The sequence below is a fragment of the Cebus imitator genome, unplaced genomic scaffold (genome assembly GCF_001604975.1).
Source record: "Cebus imitator isolate Cc_AM_T3 unplaced genomic scaffold, Cebus_imitator-1.0 Scaffold181, whole genome shotgun sequence".
Taxonomy (NCBI): Eukaryota; Metazoa; Chordata; class Mammalia; order Primates; family Cebidae; genus Cebus; species Cebus imitator.
Window position 1 is genome coordinate 756445 of NW_016107496.1, and position 15625 is coordinate 772069.

The 15625-nt window shown below is 46.6% G+C and overlaps 1 long non-coding RNA gene and 1 other non-coding gene across 2 annotated transcripts in view; one reads left to right on the plus strand and one right to left on the minus strand.

The window, feature by feature from the left end:
* The first annotated feature begins 680 nt into the window (after nt 1-680).
* LOC119473758 lies at nt 681-820 on the plus strand. The gene has a single exon (XR_005202982.1). It is a non-coding gene; the product is annotated as a U4 spliceosomal RNA (small nuclear RNA).
* Nucleotides 821-12248: 11428 nt separating this feature from the next.
* Nucleotides 12249-15625, minus strand: part of LOC119473742 — a 15018-nt gene continuing 11641 nt past the window's right edge. The window contains exon 3 of the long non-coding RNA XR_005202961.1: nt 12249-12259. This is a non-coding gene — a long non-coding RNA (uncharacterized LOC119473742). The remainder of the gene's footprint in view (nt 12260-15625) is intronic.

The following is a 15625-nucleotide window of genomic DNA, read 5'->3' on the forward strand; positions in this document are numbered from 1 at the left end:
TAAGTGCTGTTGGGGCTCAGAAACCAATATCCCAAAATATCGTGTTTTGTCATCCTGAACTGAAGAAGCCTCAAGGTCTCTCTGACCTTCTTCCCACCCACCATCTCCCAAAGTGAACTTCCTTTATCTGCCTGAGATCCAGACCCACCAAAAGGAACAACTGTTTTTCCTTCCCCTCTCTGTTAAGAACAAGAATGTAAGTAACCACACCTGAACAGACTCTCTTGCAAGATAATGTACAGGTTAGTTTCTGTTCCCTGGATGCATTCATTCTCTCTAGTAATCTCCTCAACAGAATTCCTCTTCTCTGCCTCCCATCGCATTTTGCTAGGATGATATACAAGCTCCTGACCCCCACCTGGGAGTGGGCACTCATCATGATTCTCCTCATTTACATCTGTTAAATACATTTGCATACTTTTCCTCCAATTAATCTGCCTTTTGTGAGTTGATTTTTCAGCGAAGCCTCAGATGAAGAGTTTCTCTTGGTCCCTATGGTACCCTCCTTGCATGATTTCATGTAAACCTTTCTGCAACTCTACTAAGTATAATACTATAGTATTGATGGTGAAACCTAAACATAATTGGTGGGGTGCAGGGTTCTAGGTTCATCTGACCCTGTTAGGGAAACAGTATAAAACAGCCAGGCTGACTTCTTTTTTTTTTTTTTTTTTTTGAATATCGTAGCCAATGGCAGTATTGTAGCCAATGAGGTTTATCCGAGGGGCGATTATTGCTAATTGAAAACTTTTCCCAATACCCTGCCATGACGGCTTGAAATATAGTTGGCATTGGCAATTTTTGACAGTCTCTACGGAGACTGAATTATTAAAAAAAAAAAAAAAAAAAAAAAAAAAGAGAGAGAGAGTCTCGCTCTGTTTCCCAGGCTAGAGTGCAGTGGCACAATCAGGGCTCACTGCAACCTCTGCCTCCTGGGATCGTGCAATTCCCCTGCCTCAGCCTCCAGAGTAGCTGGGATTACAGGCACACACCACCATGCCTGGCTAATTTTTTTTTGTATTTTTAGTAGAGATGAGGTTTCACCATGTTGGTCAGGCTGGTCTTGAACGCCTGACCTCAAGTGATCCACCTACCTCAGCCTCCCAAAGTGCTGGGATTACAGGTGTGAGCCGCTGAGCCCGGCCTCGGTGACACCATTTAAAAAATCAACTCCAGGCTGGGCACACACCTGTAATCCCAGCTACTCATGAGACTGAGACAGGGGAATTGCACCATCTCAAGGAGAATCCCTTGAACCTGGGAGACAGAGGTTGCAGTGAGCCAAGATCGCACCACTGTACTCCTCCAGTCTGGGCGACACAGTGAGACTCTGTCTCAAAAAAAAAAAAAAAAATCAACTCCATATGAAAACTAGCCAGGCATGGACCAGGTGCAGTGGCTCATGCCTGTAATCCCAGCATCTCAGAAGGTCAAGGGGAGCAGATCACTTGAGGTGAGAAGTTAGAGACCAACCTTGCCAACATAGTGAAACCTCATCTCTACAAAAATACAAAAGTTAGCTGGGCATGGTGGTGGGTGCCTGTATTCCCAGCTACTTGGAAGACTGAGGCAGGAGAATCACTTGAACCCAGGAGGTGGAGGCTACAGTCACTGCACTCCAGCCTGGGTGACATAATGAGATCCTTTCCCAATAAATAAATAAATTAAATTAAACTAGCAAGGCACGTTCCTTGCCAGTCACAACCCATGGTCATAAGATGTTTATGGCTAAGAAAGCAGCTTAATAATGCCTGCAAGGACAAACTCCTATCACAACAGAATGTCTACATACCCTGTGACTGCATAACAATTATGCTTTTAAGATAGTCATAGTTGCCAGGCGAGGTGGTTCACGCCTATAATCCCAGCACTTTGGGAGGCTGAGGGGCGCGGATCACTTGAGGCCAGAAGTTCGAGACCAGCCTGACCAACATGGTGAAACCCATCTCTACTAAAAATACAAAAAATTAGCTGGGCATGGTGGCGCGTGCCTGTAGCCCCAGCTACTCAGGAGGCTGAGGCAGAAGAATCACTTGAACCTGGGAGGCGGAGGTTTCAGTGAGCAAAGGTCGCGCCACTGACACTGACTCCAGCCTGGGAGACAGATTGAGACTCTGTCTCAAAAAATAAAATAAAGAAAAAAGATAGTCATAGTTAGCTTCTTCTTCTTCTTTTTTTTTTTTAAAGACGGGGTTTCACAATATTGGTCAGGCTGGTCTCGAACTCCTGATCTCAGGTGATCCGCCCATCTCAGCCTCCCAAAGTGCTGGGATTACAGGTGTGAGCCACTGTGCCTGGCCATAGTTATGCTGTTATGTACTTATGCCCTAAAAAAGTAATAATAAGGATAGTTTTATTTAAATCCACAGAATAACAAATTTTGTCATGCTATCAGCCCACCCACACCTAGACATAGCTTAGCTTTTACATAGATAAGACCCCTACATAAGATGAATCGGCTCGCACCTGTAATCCCAGCACTTTTTGTGGCTGAGGCAGGTGGATCACTTGAGGTCAGGAGTTCAAGACCAGCCTGGCCAACATGGTGAAACTCCATCTCTACTAAAAATACAAAAATTAGCTGGTTGTGGTGGTGCTTGCTTGTAATCCCAGCTACTCAGGAGGCTGAGGCAGGAGAATCGCTTGAATCCGGGAGGTGGAGGTTGCAGTGAGCCGAGATGACACCACTTACTGCACTCCAGTCTGGGTGGCAAGAGTGAAACTCCGTCTCAAAAACAGAAGAGTTGGCGCATTCCTCCTCCTCTTACTTTTTGAGGACACCCTACTCTGTAACCGAGTAGCTCTCAATCAGCTATCTCTTCTCAGTGCACCCTGTGGCTTGCCTTGAATTCCTTCCTGCAGGAGATCCAAGAATCCTCTCTTGGGGTTTGGATGAGAACCCCCCTTTTCCAGCAACAACTCCACACTTCCTGTGAATCAGGATGCTACTGAAGTAGGACAAGCCAGAACAGCAGGGATAGAGTTGCCTTTTCTGAAGCAAGGGGGAAATGCCACAATGGGGAAGGAGGAGGAATTTCTTGAAGGGAAACAAGATAAAAAGGATAAGGAACCCAGAGACTCAGAATTGTGTCACAATCTGCATATATTGATACCGAGGGGACAGGAGAGGCAGAGAGATGGGAGGAGGGTGGGGTAACTCCGGGAATTCTCAACGGAAGGTAAGGTTGTGTGCCAGAGGGGTGGGAGGCTGGGAAAGGCAGACAGGGTTGAAGAAAGGTCAGAGGAAGAAGTGGCCCCACCCCCATGCCTGCGGAGAATCAAAAGATCAGGAAGGTGCTCGCGTGTGAAATGTTTATTTTTTCCAAAGGCTAAAAATACAATGAGAAGGAAACACATACACACAAACTAACCTAACCAGAAACGGGGAAAAGTGGTCACAGCAACAGCTGAGAAATCTGAGACGGAATTTCAGGAACTGGGATAACTCAGGGAACTGAGCTTGGAAATTCCACCCCGTGACGAGGCTCTGGTGAGCGACTGCTTCCCATCAGCGTCTAGAACACTTTCCAGCAGCCTGAGGTGGGGCAGAGAGGGAATAACAGAATAAGCCAGGCGAAGGTGAATGCCCCCAGTTGAGAGGGCAGATGTGTTACCTCCAGGGAAGGTGGGCGTGGGATGGATAAGGCATGGGACTCTCCATTTAGCCTACTCTCAGAGTAATCATAACTACCTTAGCAACAACTCCCTATTAAGATGCCAGCAGTCTTGTCAAGTAGTATCATCCCCACTTTATAGATGAGGACACAGAGGCACAGAGAGGTTAAGCAATTTGACTGAGGTCTCACAGCGGGCAAATAGAAGTGCTAGGAACCTTTTTTAAAAAATTTTTTATAGAGATGGGGTTTCACCACGTTTGCCAGGATGGTCTCGATTTCTTGACCTCGAGATCTGCCCACCTCGGCCTCCCAAAGTGCTGGGATTACAGGCGTGAGACACCACCCGTGGCCGCTAGGAACCTTTCTGAGATCACAGAGCCCTTTCCTGACCATCTAATGAATGCTATATACCCAGTACCCAGGAAAAAGCCTTATAATGAACTTATACATATTCCATTCAATTTCAGGGAGTTCAAAGAGCCCCTAAGCCCATTCCATGGGAAAGAAATTGGACAGCAGGCAAGTGTTGAATGATCTCCCACCCTTATCCCCAACCCCAGGGTCCAGTAAACAAAGCCACAGTGCATATGGGGGAGGGTGGCTTACAGTAATTGCACACCACCCCTTCCTTGAAACCTCTACTAGCCTGGGACCTGGGTTTTGCCCTAGCTGGTTTGAGAGGACTCCCCAACCTGCTCTGGCACGAGGTGGTGATCGGGGTGGCAGCTGGGAGGGGGTGGGCTGGGAAAGCCATAACAGACTTTGTGGGGAAGCCGGAATTGTGCTATATTGGAGGACAACACCTCTCCCTCACCCCCTCAGGGTATCCTTTTTCGGGCTGAGATTTGGAACTGCCCAGCCTGGAAAAGATGAAGGCCTCCTCCCTTAATTAAATGCCCTGGGGTTGCTATGGAAACCAGAGCTTCCAAATCCTGGCCAGACAATGGGGAGAGGAGCTGTCTCCAGTGAAGCTTCAGGGGCCTTGCTGGGGACAGGAATGGGGCCAGAGGGTGAGAAAAAGGGGGTACCAGCTGAGGAGCTCAGCCTCCTCTCTCCCTGGGGCTGTGGGAAGGGGCCTCTCAGAGCCAAGGGGTCTGAGACAGGGGCAACCCTCCTGGAAAGGGGAGGCAATGGGGGCGGGTAGCTGGAGCCAGGCACTGCCCAGAACTGAACACCTCCTTTGTTCCCAGAGGAGAAAGCCAGCCAAGTTGGTAAACAAAGGGAAGAGGCCAGAGGGCAGACAGCTAAGTGCTAAGGCCGGGGCTGCAGAGAGCTGAGTAATGGAGTCGCAGAGACAGGGAAATCTCCGTGGTCCAACTGACAGGCAGGACACGCAGCAGGCCTGCATACATTGTCACACCGACACACACAGTCACAGCGATCACACGGGATACACAGGTGTTCCTACAGAAACACTGGTCTTCAGGGACACTCAGATCCCCTGCTCCTTTGTCCCCGACCTCTCCTCTGAAGCTCATTAGTCTCCCTCCTTTGGAATGTTTATGGAAGGCAGAGGGCAGGCCTCTCTTTCATGAGCGTGGGCTCCCGCAGGTGGGAGAACTGCATGCAGGGTTCAGGGAAGTCAGCAGGTCACGGATCCTGTTACCACACTTTGAGAGGAGACATCCCTGTTTGGAAAACATCACAACACAAATCATTCACTTATGTGCTGGGCACCGTGCCAAAGGCAATATAGTCTCTAGCTTCATGCCCCCTACAACTCTGTGAGGTAGAAATGACTGTCTTCTTTTATTGGAGAGAGAATCTGAGGCGAGCTTAGGTAAATCAGGTGCACACTCACAGTAGGTAAGTGAAAGAGCTGGGATTTGGATTAAACCCAGGTTTGTCTGACTCTTCTCATTTTTCCTACATTTGCTTCAAAAACTTCTTGGAAACTTTTCTGAGCAAGCCTACTCTGTTCTCATCCCTTCCCTCTCCCACTTGGTGTTACCTAAATACTTCTGTAGAAGCAGTTCCCAATTTGCAAGCTGGTTATTTAAAGGGTTTATATATAACTTGGTTGTTTGGAACCCAAACACATTTTTCCCAGAGAAAAAAATGTTAAATGGGCCAGGCACGGTGGCTCACGCCTGTAATCCCAGCACTTTGGGAGGCCGAGGTGGGCAGATCATGGGTCAGGAGTTTGAGACCAGCCTGGCCAATATGGGGAAACCCCGCCTCTACTAAACATACAAAAAATTAGCCGGTAGTGGTGTCCCATGCCTGTAATCCCAGCAACTTGGGAGGCTGAGGCAGGAGAATTGCTTGAACCTGGGAGGTGGAGGTTGTGGTGAGCGGAGATTGTGCCACTGCACTCCAGCCTGGGTAACAAAGCAAGACTCTGTCTCAAAAAAAAAAAAGTTAAATGTGTCCAGAAAGGCCACTTGACCCGGAATGTATGTAGCTGACAATGTTACATGTAGTTCAGGATTAGCCTGGGGACCCAACCATCAGTAATAACAGTGTTTTCTGGGAAATATACCTGGTTATACTGTGAGAAAGAAACAACGTTCTTTTTTCACTTTCTTTTTCCTCTCCTTCCTCATCCTGCCAGATCTGTATTGCAGCTCCTGGGGCAATGAGAATAGAGGGCAAATATGGTGCTGACCAAAGGGAGTTTCTTGAGAAGGGTAGAGAAAAAGGGTAGAGGCTAGCCATGGTAGCTCACGCCTGTAAACCCAGCACTTCGGGAGGACAAGGCAGATGGATCACCAGAGGTCAGGAGTTTGAGACCAGCCTGACCAACAGGGTGAAACCCTGTCTCTACTAAAAATACAAAAATTAACCAGGCATGGTGGCAGGCACCTGTAGTCCCAGCTACTCGGGAAGCTGAGACAGGAGAATTGCTTGAACCCAAGAGGCAGAGGTTGCAGTAAGCCAAGATCGTGCCACTGTACTCCAGCCTGGGCGATAGAGCAAGGCTCCATATTAAAAAAAAAAAAAAAAAAAAAAAGAGAGAGAGAGAGAGAGAGAGAAGAAAGGTAGAGAAAGGAGTTTCTTGAGAAGGGGAGGAAAGGGTTGAGAATCCAAGCCTTCCTGAGCTGAATGAACTGTTGAGATGGCCCAGCAAAAACTGAGGGCAGAGGGAGCGGCCAGGAGGACATCTGCCTGTTCCTGTTTCAAGGACACAGCTCCAGACGGCCAGTCTGGGACCAAGGGGTGGCAGGTGATCAGATTTTTCTTCACTAAGAAGAACTTTCTAACTATTAAATCTCTCCAAAAGCAAATGGGCCTCTTGGTGAAGCAGTGAGTTCTCTGCTGCTGGGAATATTCAAGGAGCAGGTAAATAGCCTGTTAAACATATGGTGAAAGAAAAGAAGCGTTGGACCAGGAGCCTTCTGAGATTCCTCTAAATTTATAAACCCATTTAGCAAAATGTTATGTAGTATCTATATGTGCCCAGCACTATGCAAAAAAGAAAGTTTATACCAGGGGTTCTTGCCCTCATAGAGCTTACAGTCTAATGGGAGAGTCAAGCATTAAATAAACAAAACTGAATATAATTTCATTTTTATGTATTTATTTTTTAGTGACAGTGGTCTTGGCTATGTTGCCCAGGCTAGTTTCTAACTACTGGCCTCAAGTGATCCTTCTGTCTTAGCCTCCCAAAGTGCTGGGATTATAGGCATGAACCACCACAGCTAGCCCACAACTGAATATATAATTTCAAATTGTGATACAGATTATAATGGAAAATAATAAGGTACTACTATGAGAAACTAAGAGAAGGGATCTAATTCAGAGGGACTCTTTGAGGAACTGACAGTGAGGCCAAGATCTGGAGGATGAGTGGGGTCAGCCTGGAAAAGGGAAGGTGTATGTGTATGGGGAAGGGTTCAGAGTAGAGGCAATGTCAGGAAGAAGGCCCTAGGGCAGGAGAGAACAGTGTGACAGAAAAATTGGGATTGAGGGGAGAGGAGCAAGAGACGGCATTGACTACGGAGGCAGGGCGAGATCTCACAGGGGACACTAGGAATTTCCATGTTGCCTAATACCCTGACCTTATCTCTTGCTCTTTTTTTTTTTTTTAATATTTAGATATGGGGGAGAGTCTCACTGTGTTGCCCAGGATGGAATGCAGTGGCTATTCACACGGGCAATCGTAGCACATGGCAGCCTTAAACTTCTGGCTTCAAGTGATCTTCCTGCCTCAGCCCTTGAGTAGCTGGAACTACAGGCATGTGTCACCATGCCCAACTTGACTTTATCTCTCTTTTTTTTTTTGAGATGGAGTTTCCCTCTTGTTGCCCAGGCTGCAGTGCAGTGGTGCAATCTTGGCTCACTGCAACCTCTGCCTCCTAGGTTCAAGCAACTCTTCTGCCTCAGCCTCCAAAGTAGCTGAGATTATAGTCACGCACCACCGTGCCCGGCTACTTTTTGTATTTAGTAGAGACAGAGTTTCACCATGTTGACCAGGCTGGTCCTGACCTCAGGTGATCCACTCCCCTCGGCCTCCCAAAGTGCTGGGATTACAGGTGTGAGCCACCAGCCCGGCCTGACCTTATCTCTTGAGCTGGTTGCCCCTCTCCAGTCCTGGGCCTCTAGGCCTTGGTCTCCAGCAGCTCCCTGCAGTTGCAAGGCTGCACGATTCCCCACGACTCCTCCCACTTCCCCAGGACCTCTTCATAGTAGCAGATGCTCCTTGTACCTTATCAGTGTCCCCAGGAGGTGGAATGGTAGAATTCTCATGTTTTGTGTGGGACGTTCAGGTTCAATTCATTGCCTTTGCAATGACCTTCCCTCTCAAGAGATAGCATAGTTCGGTGGTGAAAAGCACAAACTCTGGAGCCAAGCTGCCTGGGTTTAGATAGTGGCTTTGTCACTTACTTGCTGTTTGACTTTGCCAAGTTACTGAACTGCTTCAGGCCTCATGTGTAAAATGAGGATGACCATCATCGTCTCCTGGGAGTGTTATGAAGCAATACTTGTTAAGTGTTTAGGACAGAGCCTGGCATATAGGTAATAGAATAATCTCCCCCTTATCTTCAGGGACGACATTCCAAGACCCCCAGTGAATGCCTGAAACTGCAGATAGTACCAAATTCTATATGGGTCATGTTTTTTTTTTCTATACATACTTACCTATGATAAAGTTTAATTTTAAAATTAGGCACAGTAAGAGATTACCAACAATAACTAATAATAAAGTAGAACAATTATAATGATATGCCAGTATCACTACTCTTGTGCTTTGGAGCCATTATAAAGTAAAATAAGGGTTACTTTTTTTTTTTTTTTTTTGAGACAGAGTCTTGCTCTGTCGGCTAGTCTAGAGTGCAGTGGTGCAATCTTGGTTCACTGTAACCTCTGCCTCCCAGGTTCAAATGATTCTCAGTGGGCCTCAGTCTCCCGAGCAGCTGGGCTTACAGGTGTGCACCACCATGCCTGGCCAAAATAAAGGTTACTTGAACACAAGCACTGTGATACCGAGGCAGTGGATCTGATAACTGAGATGGCTACTAAGTGATACAGTAATGGGTGGGCAGCATCTACAGTGTGGATACACTGGACAAAGAGATGACTCATATTCCAGGCGGCATAGAGTGGGATGGTGTGAGATTTCATCACGCTACTCAGAATGGTGGCAATTTAAAACTTATGAATTATTTCTGGAATTTTCCATTTAATGTTTTCAAACCATGATTGACCACAGAAGGCGAGACCACATACATAGACATATACAGTAGCCCCTTCTTATCTGTGTAACTGAAACTGTGGAAAGCAAGACCATGGATAAGAAGGGGCTACTGTACATGAGTGGGTTTTTTTTCTTTTCCTTTTTTTTTTGGAGGCAGAGTTTCACTATGTTACCCAGGCTGGTCTCAAACTCCTGGGCTCAAGTGATCCTCCTGAGTCGGCCTCCCAAAGTGCTGGGATTACAGGCATGTGCTTGGTCCAGAGTGGTGTTTTTTGTTTGTTTGTTTGTTTTTGTTTTTGAGATGGAGTTTCGCTCTTGTTGCCCAGGTTGGAGTACAGTAGTGCAATCTCAGCTCACCACAACCTCCACCTCCTGGGTTCAAGCGATTCCCTTCCTCAGCCTTCCAAGTAGCTGGGATGACAGGTGTGTGCCACTATGCCCGGATAATTTTGTATTTTTAGTAGAGATGGGGTTTCTGCATGTGGGTCAGGCTAGTCTTGAACTCCTGACCTCAGGTGATTCACCCCTCTGGGCCTCCTAGAGTGCTGGGATTATAGGCATGAGCCACTGTGCCCAGCCCAGAGTGTTTCTTAAATGAAATCCCCAGCAATAAACCAGTACAACATCTCCTGTTTTCCTAGCTCACCCCCATGTTCTCCCAGTCCCGTCCCTAGGTCTACAGCAGGGAGCAAGAGGCCGAGCCTGCTGTTCTCTCTACTTACCCACTTTTTCGTCCAAGGCATCTTCTGGCCACAACTCTGGTACTTAAAAAACAGCCAGGTGCGGTGGTGTGCACCTATAGTCCCAGCTACTCTAGAGGCTGAATGGAGAGGATCATTTGAGCCCAGGAGTTTGACTCTAGTCTGGGCAACATAAAAAAAGAGAGTAGGTAGAGCTGAGGTCACCCCACCTAGCCCTCCTCACCCCCAGAATAAAAGATGTTCCCAACGGTAGGTTCCAGTCAAATCAAGGTGGATTGGTGACTCCCCTTCCTTCTCTCTCTCTCCTCCTCTCCCACCACGTCTCCCCTCCAGCTATTTTCAGAGGCTGCGAGTATTCTGAATACACTAAATATGTCACTGATCCACCTGCACCTGGAGCCCTGCTTTCTGGGCCTTGGTCCTGATCCCCACAGCTGAGTTCAGTGCTCACCTACATGCTCCCATCCCACCCCATGCTTATTCCCAATGTGGAACTTAGCACTTCTGCATCATAACCACCAGCTTTCTTGTCAGTGTCCTTGAGGGCAGCAGCTGTCTGCCTGTTCTCTGTTGCATCCCAGGGCCTACATATGGCACTTACCACTCTAGCCTCATTTCTCACCAGTTCTCCTCCTGGCATCTCTGAGCCAGCCACGAGGGCCTGCTGTCAGCTTCTCAGGTCTGCTGTTTCCTCTCAGGGCCTTTCCATGTGCTTCCCTCCATGCCCAAAGTGCTCCTCCTCAGGTCCTCACCTGGCCAGCCCCTACTCCTTCTTCAGGTCTCAGCTTACCTGTCATTCCAGAAAGCTTTCCGTGAAGCCCCTGGTCTAGGTAGGTGGCCCTCCTTTGGGCTCGCCCAGCACCACAATGCCCGCTGTATTTTAAGATCTCTTTGTACCTCCCACTTGCCTGCGGAACTCAGGTAGGGCAGGGGCCATGCTTATCTAACTTGCTGTTGCATCTGGTGCCTAGCCCAGAGCCCAGCTCCTAACAGACAAGGGTTTATGCCCTGGGGCCCATGGGTGAGCTGCCAGGGGTTCATGAGGCTCCCAAAATCACACAAAAATGTCTGTAGCGTTTATAGTGCGTTCTTTTTGGGAGACAATCTGTATTTTTGTGTGTGTGACATTTGAATAGCACTGTATTTTTTTTTTATCATACTCTCAAAGGATATGTGACACCCCTGCCCCCTAAAAAAGGTTAAGAATCAGTGTGTGGGCTAGGTGCTGTGGCTCACTCCTGCAATCCCAGCACTTTGGGAGGCCAAGGCTGGCGGATCACCTCAGGTCAGGAGTTCAAGACCAGCCTCACAAACACTGAGAAACACTGTCCCTACTAAAAATACAAAATTAGCTGGGCGTCGTGGCACATGCCTGTAATCCCAGCTACTCTGGAGGTTGAGGCAGGAGAATCGCTTGAACCCAAGAGATGGAGGTTGTGGTGAGCTGAGACTGCACTATTGTACTCCAACCTGGGCAACAAGAGCAAAACTCAGTCTCTCTCTTTAAAAAAAAAAAAAAAAATTTATAGAGACAGGGTTTCAAAAGGATAGTCTCGATCTCCTGACCTTGTGACCTGCCCACCTCGGCCTCCCAAAGTGCTGGGATTACAGGTGTGAGCCACCGTACGTGGCCAAAACTCCGTCTCAAAAAAAAGAGTCACTGTAGGTAGGCATTCTGTAAATACTTATTTTTGATTGGATGCATCCATTGTGACTATAATAGATGATACTCAATAAACATTATTGAATGAATGAATGAGCCTCCTCTTCACAGAGTGTTGTAATTGTTTTCAATGGATCAAGGAAAACCTCAGAAGAAACCATTGCCAGAAAAAAGTTAAAGTGCCCCTTGCTTCAGCCCCTGACTCTGTAGTTCTAAATACCCGGCTTCTCAGTGGGGCCCACAGCTTAAGAACAATGCTTCATAGGCTCACAGCCCCTGCCAGAACCCATCTCCTGCCCTGAAATCCACCTACTGCGCCTTTGCAGCCTGTCAGCTGAAAATAATCCCAGTGAAGGCAGGGGTTGGGTGGTAGCAGAGGAAGCAGGCCCACACACGCCTTTAATACGGGGGACTCTGCCCCCTGCTGGCTGCCCAGCTCCCCTTCAGCGCGCGGCCGAGAGCCCAGTGGCTCCGACTGAGGTCATAACCGGGAAAGAAGGAGCGAGGCGGAGGCGCCTCAGGAGGGGCTGTCGCCCACTGGGCAGTCTTCCCACCGACGACTAGGCTTTGTCTTCAAAACAAGTCAGAGGTGGTAGCTTCTGCTTTGGAGCCCCCTCGCTTCTTTTCTGCGCTCTCCCGACTTCGACTTCCAAATCAGGAGCTTAGGGAGGGCAGGAGGCGTGGTGGGGGTGGTGGTCCTTCTGGAGCTCCAGGGAGGTCCAGTCATCCAGACTGGCTTTCTCATCGATCTCTTTCCCCAGAGTCTGGTTACTGGCGGCACCTTTGGATTCTCGGCCAATTCTCCGCTTCGCCTACACTTGGCGTGTGGTGTACCAACCTCCCCGCGTCGCCATGGAAACAGGAGCCTCTGCATCCATCCCAGAGCTGATCTGTGAAGCTATGAGAAGAATCTGGAGGGGTGGGGAGTGGGGGGTGGGTGGCAGAGAGATAAAGGAAGGGGAAAAGGGAAGACGTTCAGAGAAAAATATAGAAAGAAATAAATCTGGGTGAAGGGGCGGGATTGTTTTAGAAAGGTTACTGAATAACTTTTACTCTGTGGAGAGGGTCAGCTTCCTTGACAGACCATAAATGTAGTCCTCTCATGGTCAGTCCGAGCTAGCCGAACCTCCTCACAGACTATCAGTTAGTAGCCACATAACCTTGAGTGAGCGACTTAGCCCCTCTAAGCTTCACTTTTCTTGTCTGTGAAATAAAAATAGTAGCAACGCTCCACAGGGTTATTGCAAAAACCAGTGAGGGGTGATCCATATTCAGCACTTAATACAGTGCTTGGCACATAGTGAGTGCTCAAAAATGTAGTTATGGTTGTACACGCTTGTGTATCTTTAGTAATGATGTCTGTTATTTCTTTTCTTTTTTTTAAAGAAAGAAAGAGAAAGAGAAAGGGGGAGAGAGAACAGGAGTCTTGCTCTATTGCTCAGGCTAGAATGCAATCTAAAAATAGGTATTAAAAACCTCTTTTATGCCGATAATTGTGCTTAACATCGGAGACAGGAAGGAATAAGGGAAGAAAATAACAAACAAACAGCCAAACAATATTTAAGTCTGTGAAATGCTATGCAAATACTGAAGAGTGATTTACTTCCAATTATATGGTCACTTTCAAAATAGGTGTAATATGATACTGAGAAAAATGTATGTTCTGTGGACCTGGGGTGAAGAATTCTATAAATATTCACTGAGTTTACTTGTTCCAGGTCTGAGTTCAAATCATAGATGTCCCTGTTAATTTTCTATCTCGTTGATCCGCCGAATATTAACAATGTGGTGTCAAAGTCTCCCGCTGTTATTGTGCGGGAGTCCAAGTCTCTGTATAAGTCATTAAGAACTTGGTTTATGTTATCTGGGTGTTCCTACATTGGGTGCATATATATTTATGACTCCTGTTGTTATTGATCCTTTTACCATTATGTAATGTCCTTCTTTGTTTCTTTTAGTCTTTGTTACTATTAAAGTCTATTTTGTCAGAGACGAAAGTTACAACTCCTGTTTTTTTTTTTTTTTTTTTTTTTTTTTTTTTTTTTTTTTTTTTTTTTTTTTTTTTTGCTCTCCGTTTGATTGGTAAGTCTTCCACCAACCCTTTGTTTTGAGTCTTTGTGTCCTTGCTTATGAGATGGATCTGGATACAGTGAACCCATGGGTTTTGACTTTTTATTCAATTTGCCTGTCTGTGTCTTTGATTGGGGCACTTAAACCATTTAAATTTAGGATTAATATTGATATTTGTGAGTTTAATATTGTCATTTAATGCTAGTTGGCTATTTTGCCCATTAGTTGATATAGATTCTTCATTATGGAGATACTCTTTACCTTTTGGTAAGTTTTTGGGATGACTGATACTGGTTGTTCCTTTCTGTGTATAGTGCTTCTTTCAGAAGCTCTTGTAAAGCAGGCCTGGTGGTGCTGAAATCTCTGAGTGCTTGCTTGTTCGTGAAAAATTTTATTTTTCCTTCATTTATGAAGCTTAATTTGGCGGGATATGAGATTCTGGATTGCAAATTATTTTCTTTGAGGATATTGAATATTGACCCCCCACTCTCTTCTAGTTTGTAGGGTTTCTGCTGAGAGATCTGCTGTGAGTCTGATAGGCTTCCCTTTATGGGTAACCTGACCTTTCTGTCTAGCTGCCCTTAGAATTTTCTCCTTTATTTCAACCCTGGTGAATCTAACGATTATGTGTCTTGGGGTTGCTCTTCTTGAGGAATACCTTTGTGGTGTTCTCTGTATTACCTGGAGTTGAGTATTGTCCTGCCTTACTAGGTTAGGAAAGTTTTCCTGAAGAATATCCTGAAAAATATTTTCCAGCTTGGATTCATTCCCTTCATGACATTCAGGTACACCTATCAAACGTAAATTAGGTCTTTGCACATAGTCCCATATTTCTTGGAGACTTCGCTCATTCCTTTTTACTCTTTCTTCTCTAATCTTGTCTTCTCATTTCATTTCATTAAGTTGGTTTTCGACCTCTGATATCCTTTCTTCTGCTTGATCAATTCAATTGTTAAAACCTGTGCATACTTCGCGGAGTTCTCGTATTCTTCAGTTCCATTAATTCACTTATATTCCTCTCTAGATTGTCTATTCTCGTTAGGATTTCATCAAACCTTTTTTCAAGGTTCTTAGCTTCTTTACATTGGGCTAGAACATGTTCTTTTAACTCACAGAAGTTTCTTATTATCCACCTTCTGAAGCCTAAATCTGTTAATGGAACGCACTCGTTCTCCATCAGGCCTTGTTCCCTTGTTGATGAGGAACTGTGATCTCCTGTAGAGGGAGAGGCATTCTGATTTTGAGTATTCTCAGGCTTTTTACGCTGGTTTCTTCCCATCATTGTAAATTTATCCACCTGTCATCTTTGTAATTACCGACTTTCAAATTAGGTCTCTGAGTGGATGTCCAACTTGTTGATTCCCAGGCCAGAATCTGAGCAACCCACTGCGCAGGCCAAAACGGCAGCATTAAGGTTCTTGGTGCTTTTCTGCCCGGCAATCTCCGGTCTGGCTTCCTTCTTGAGTCCCTTTTTCAATCAGCTGAACAGGCGAGTGTGCCTTCCCGGAGCTCCAAACGTTGACCAAAAGGAGACCCAGTCCCGTTTACGCTGCACCAAGAACCTCTGCGCCAGCCACAAGAGTCATGCTGGCGACCGGCGGGGCTCCTCCGCTGGGAATCTCCTGGTGTGTGAGCAACAAAAATTTGTCTGAAAGTGTGGCGTCCTCTTGTTCTCTGCGCTTTCACTGGGAGCTACAATCCCGAGCTGCTAGTGATCAGCCATCTTGGATCTCTCTCCTATGTCTGTTATTTCTATATTTATTTTTCCTCTGCTGAATTGTCAGCCCTTCAATAATATCTTAATAATAATACCTAATAATGGGCCGGGCGCGGTGGCTCAAGCCTGTAATCCCAGCACTTTGGGAGGCCGAGGCGGGTGGATCACGAGGTCAAGAGATCGAGACCATCCTGGTCAACATGGTGAAACCCCGTCTCT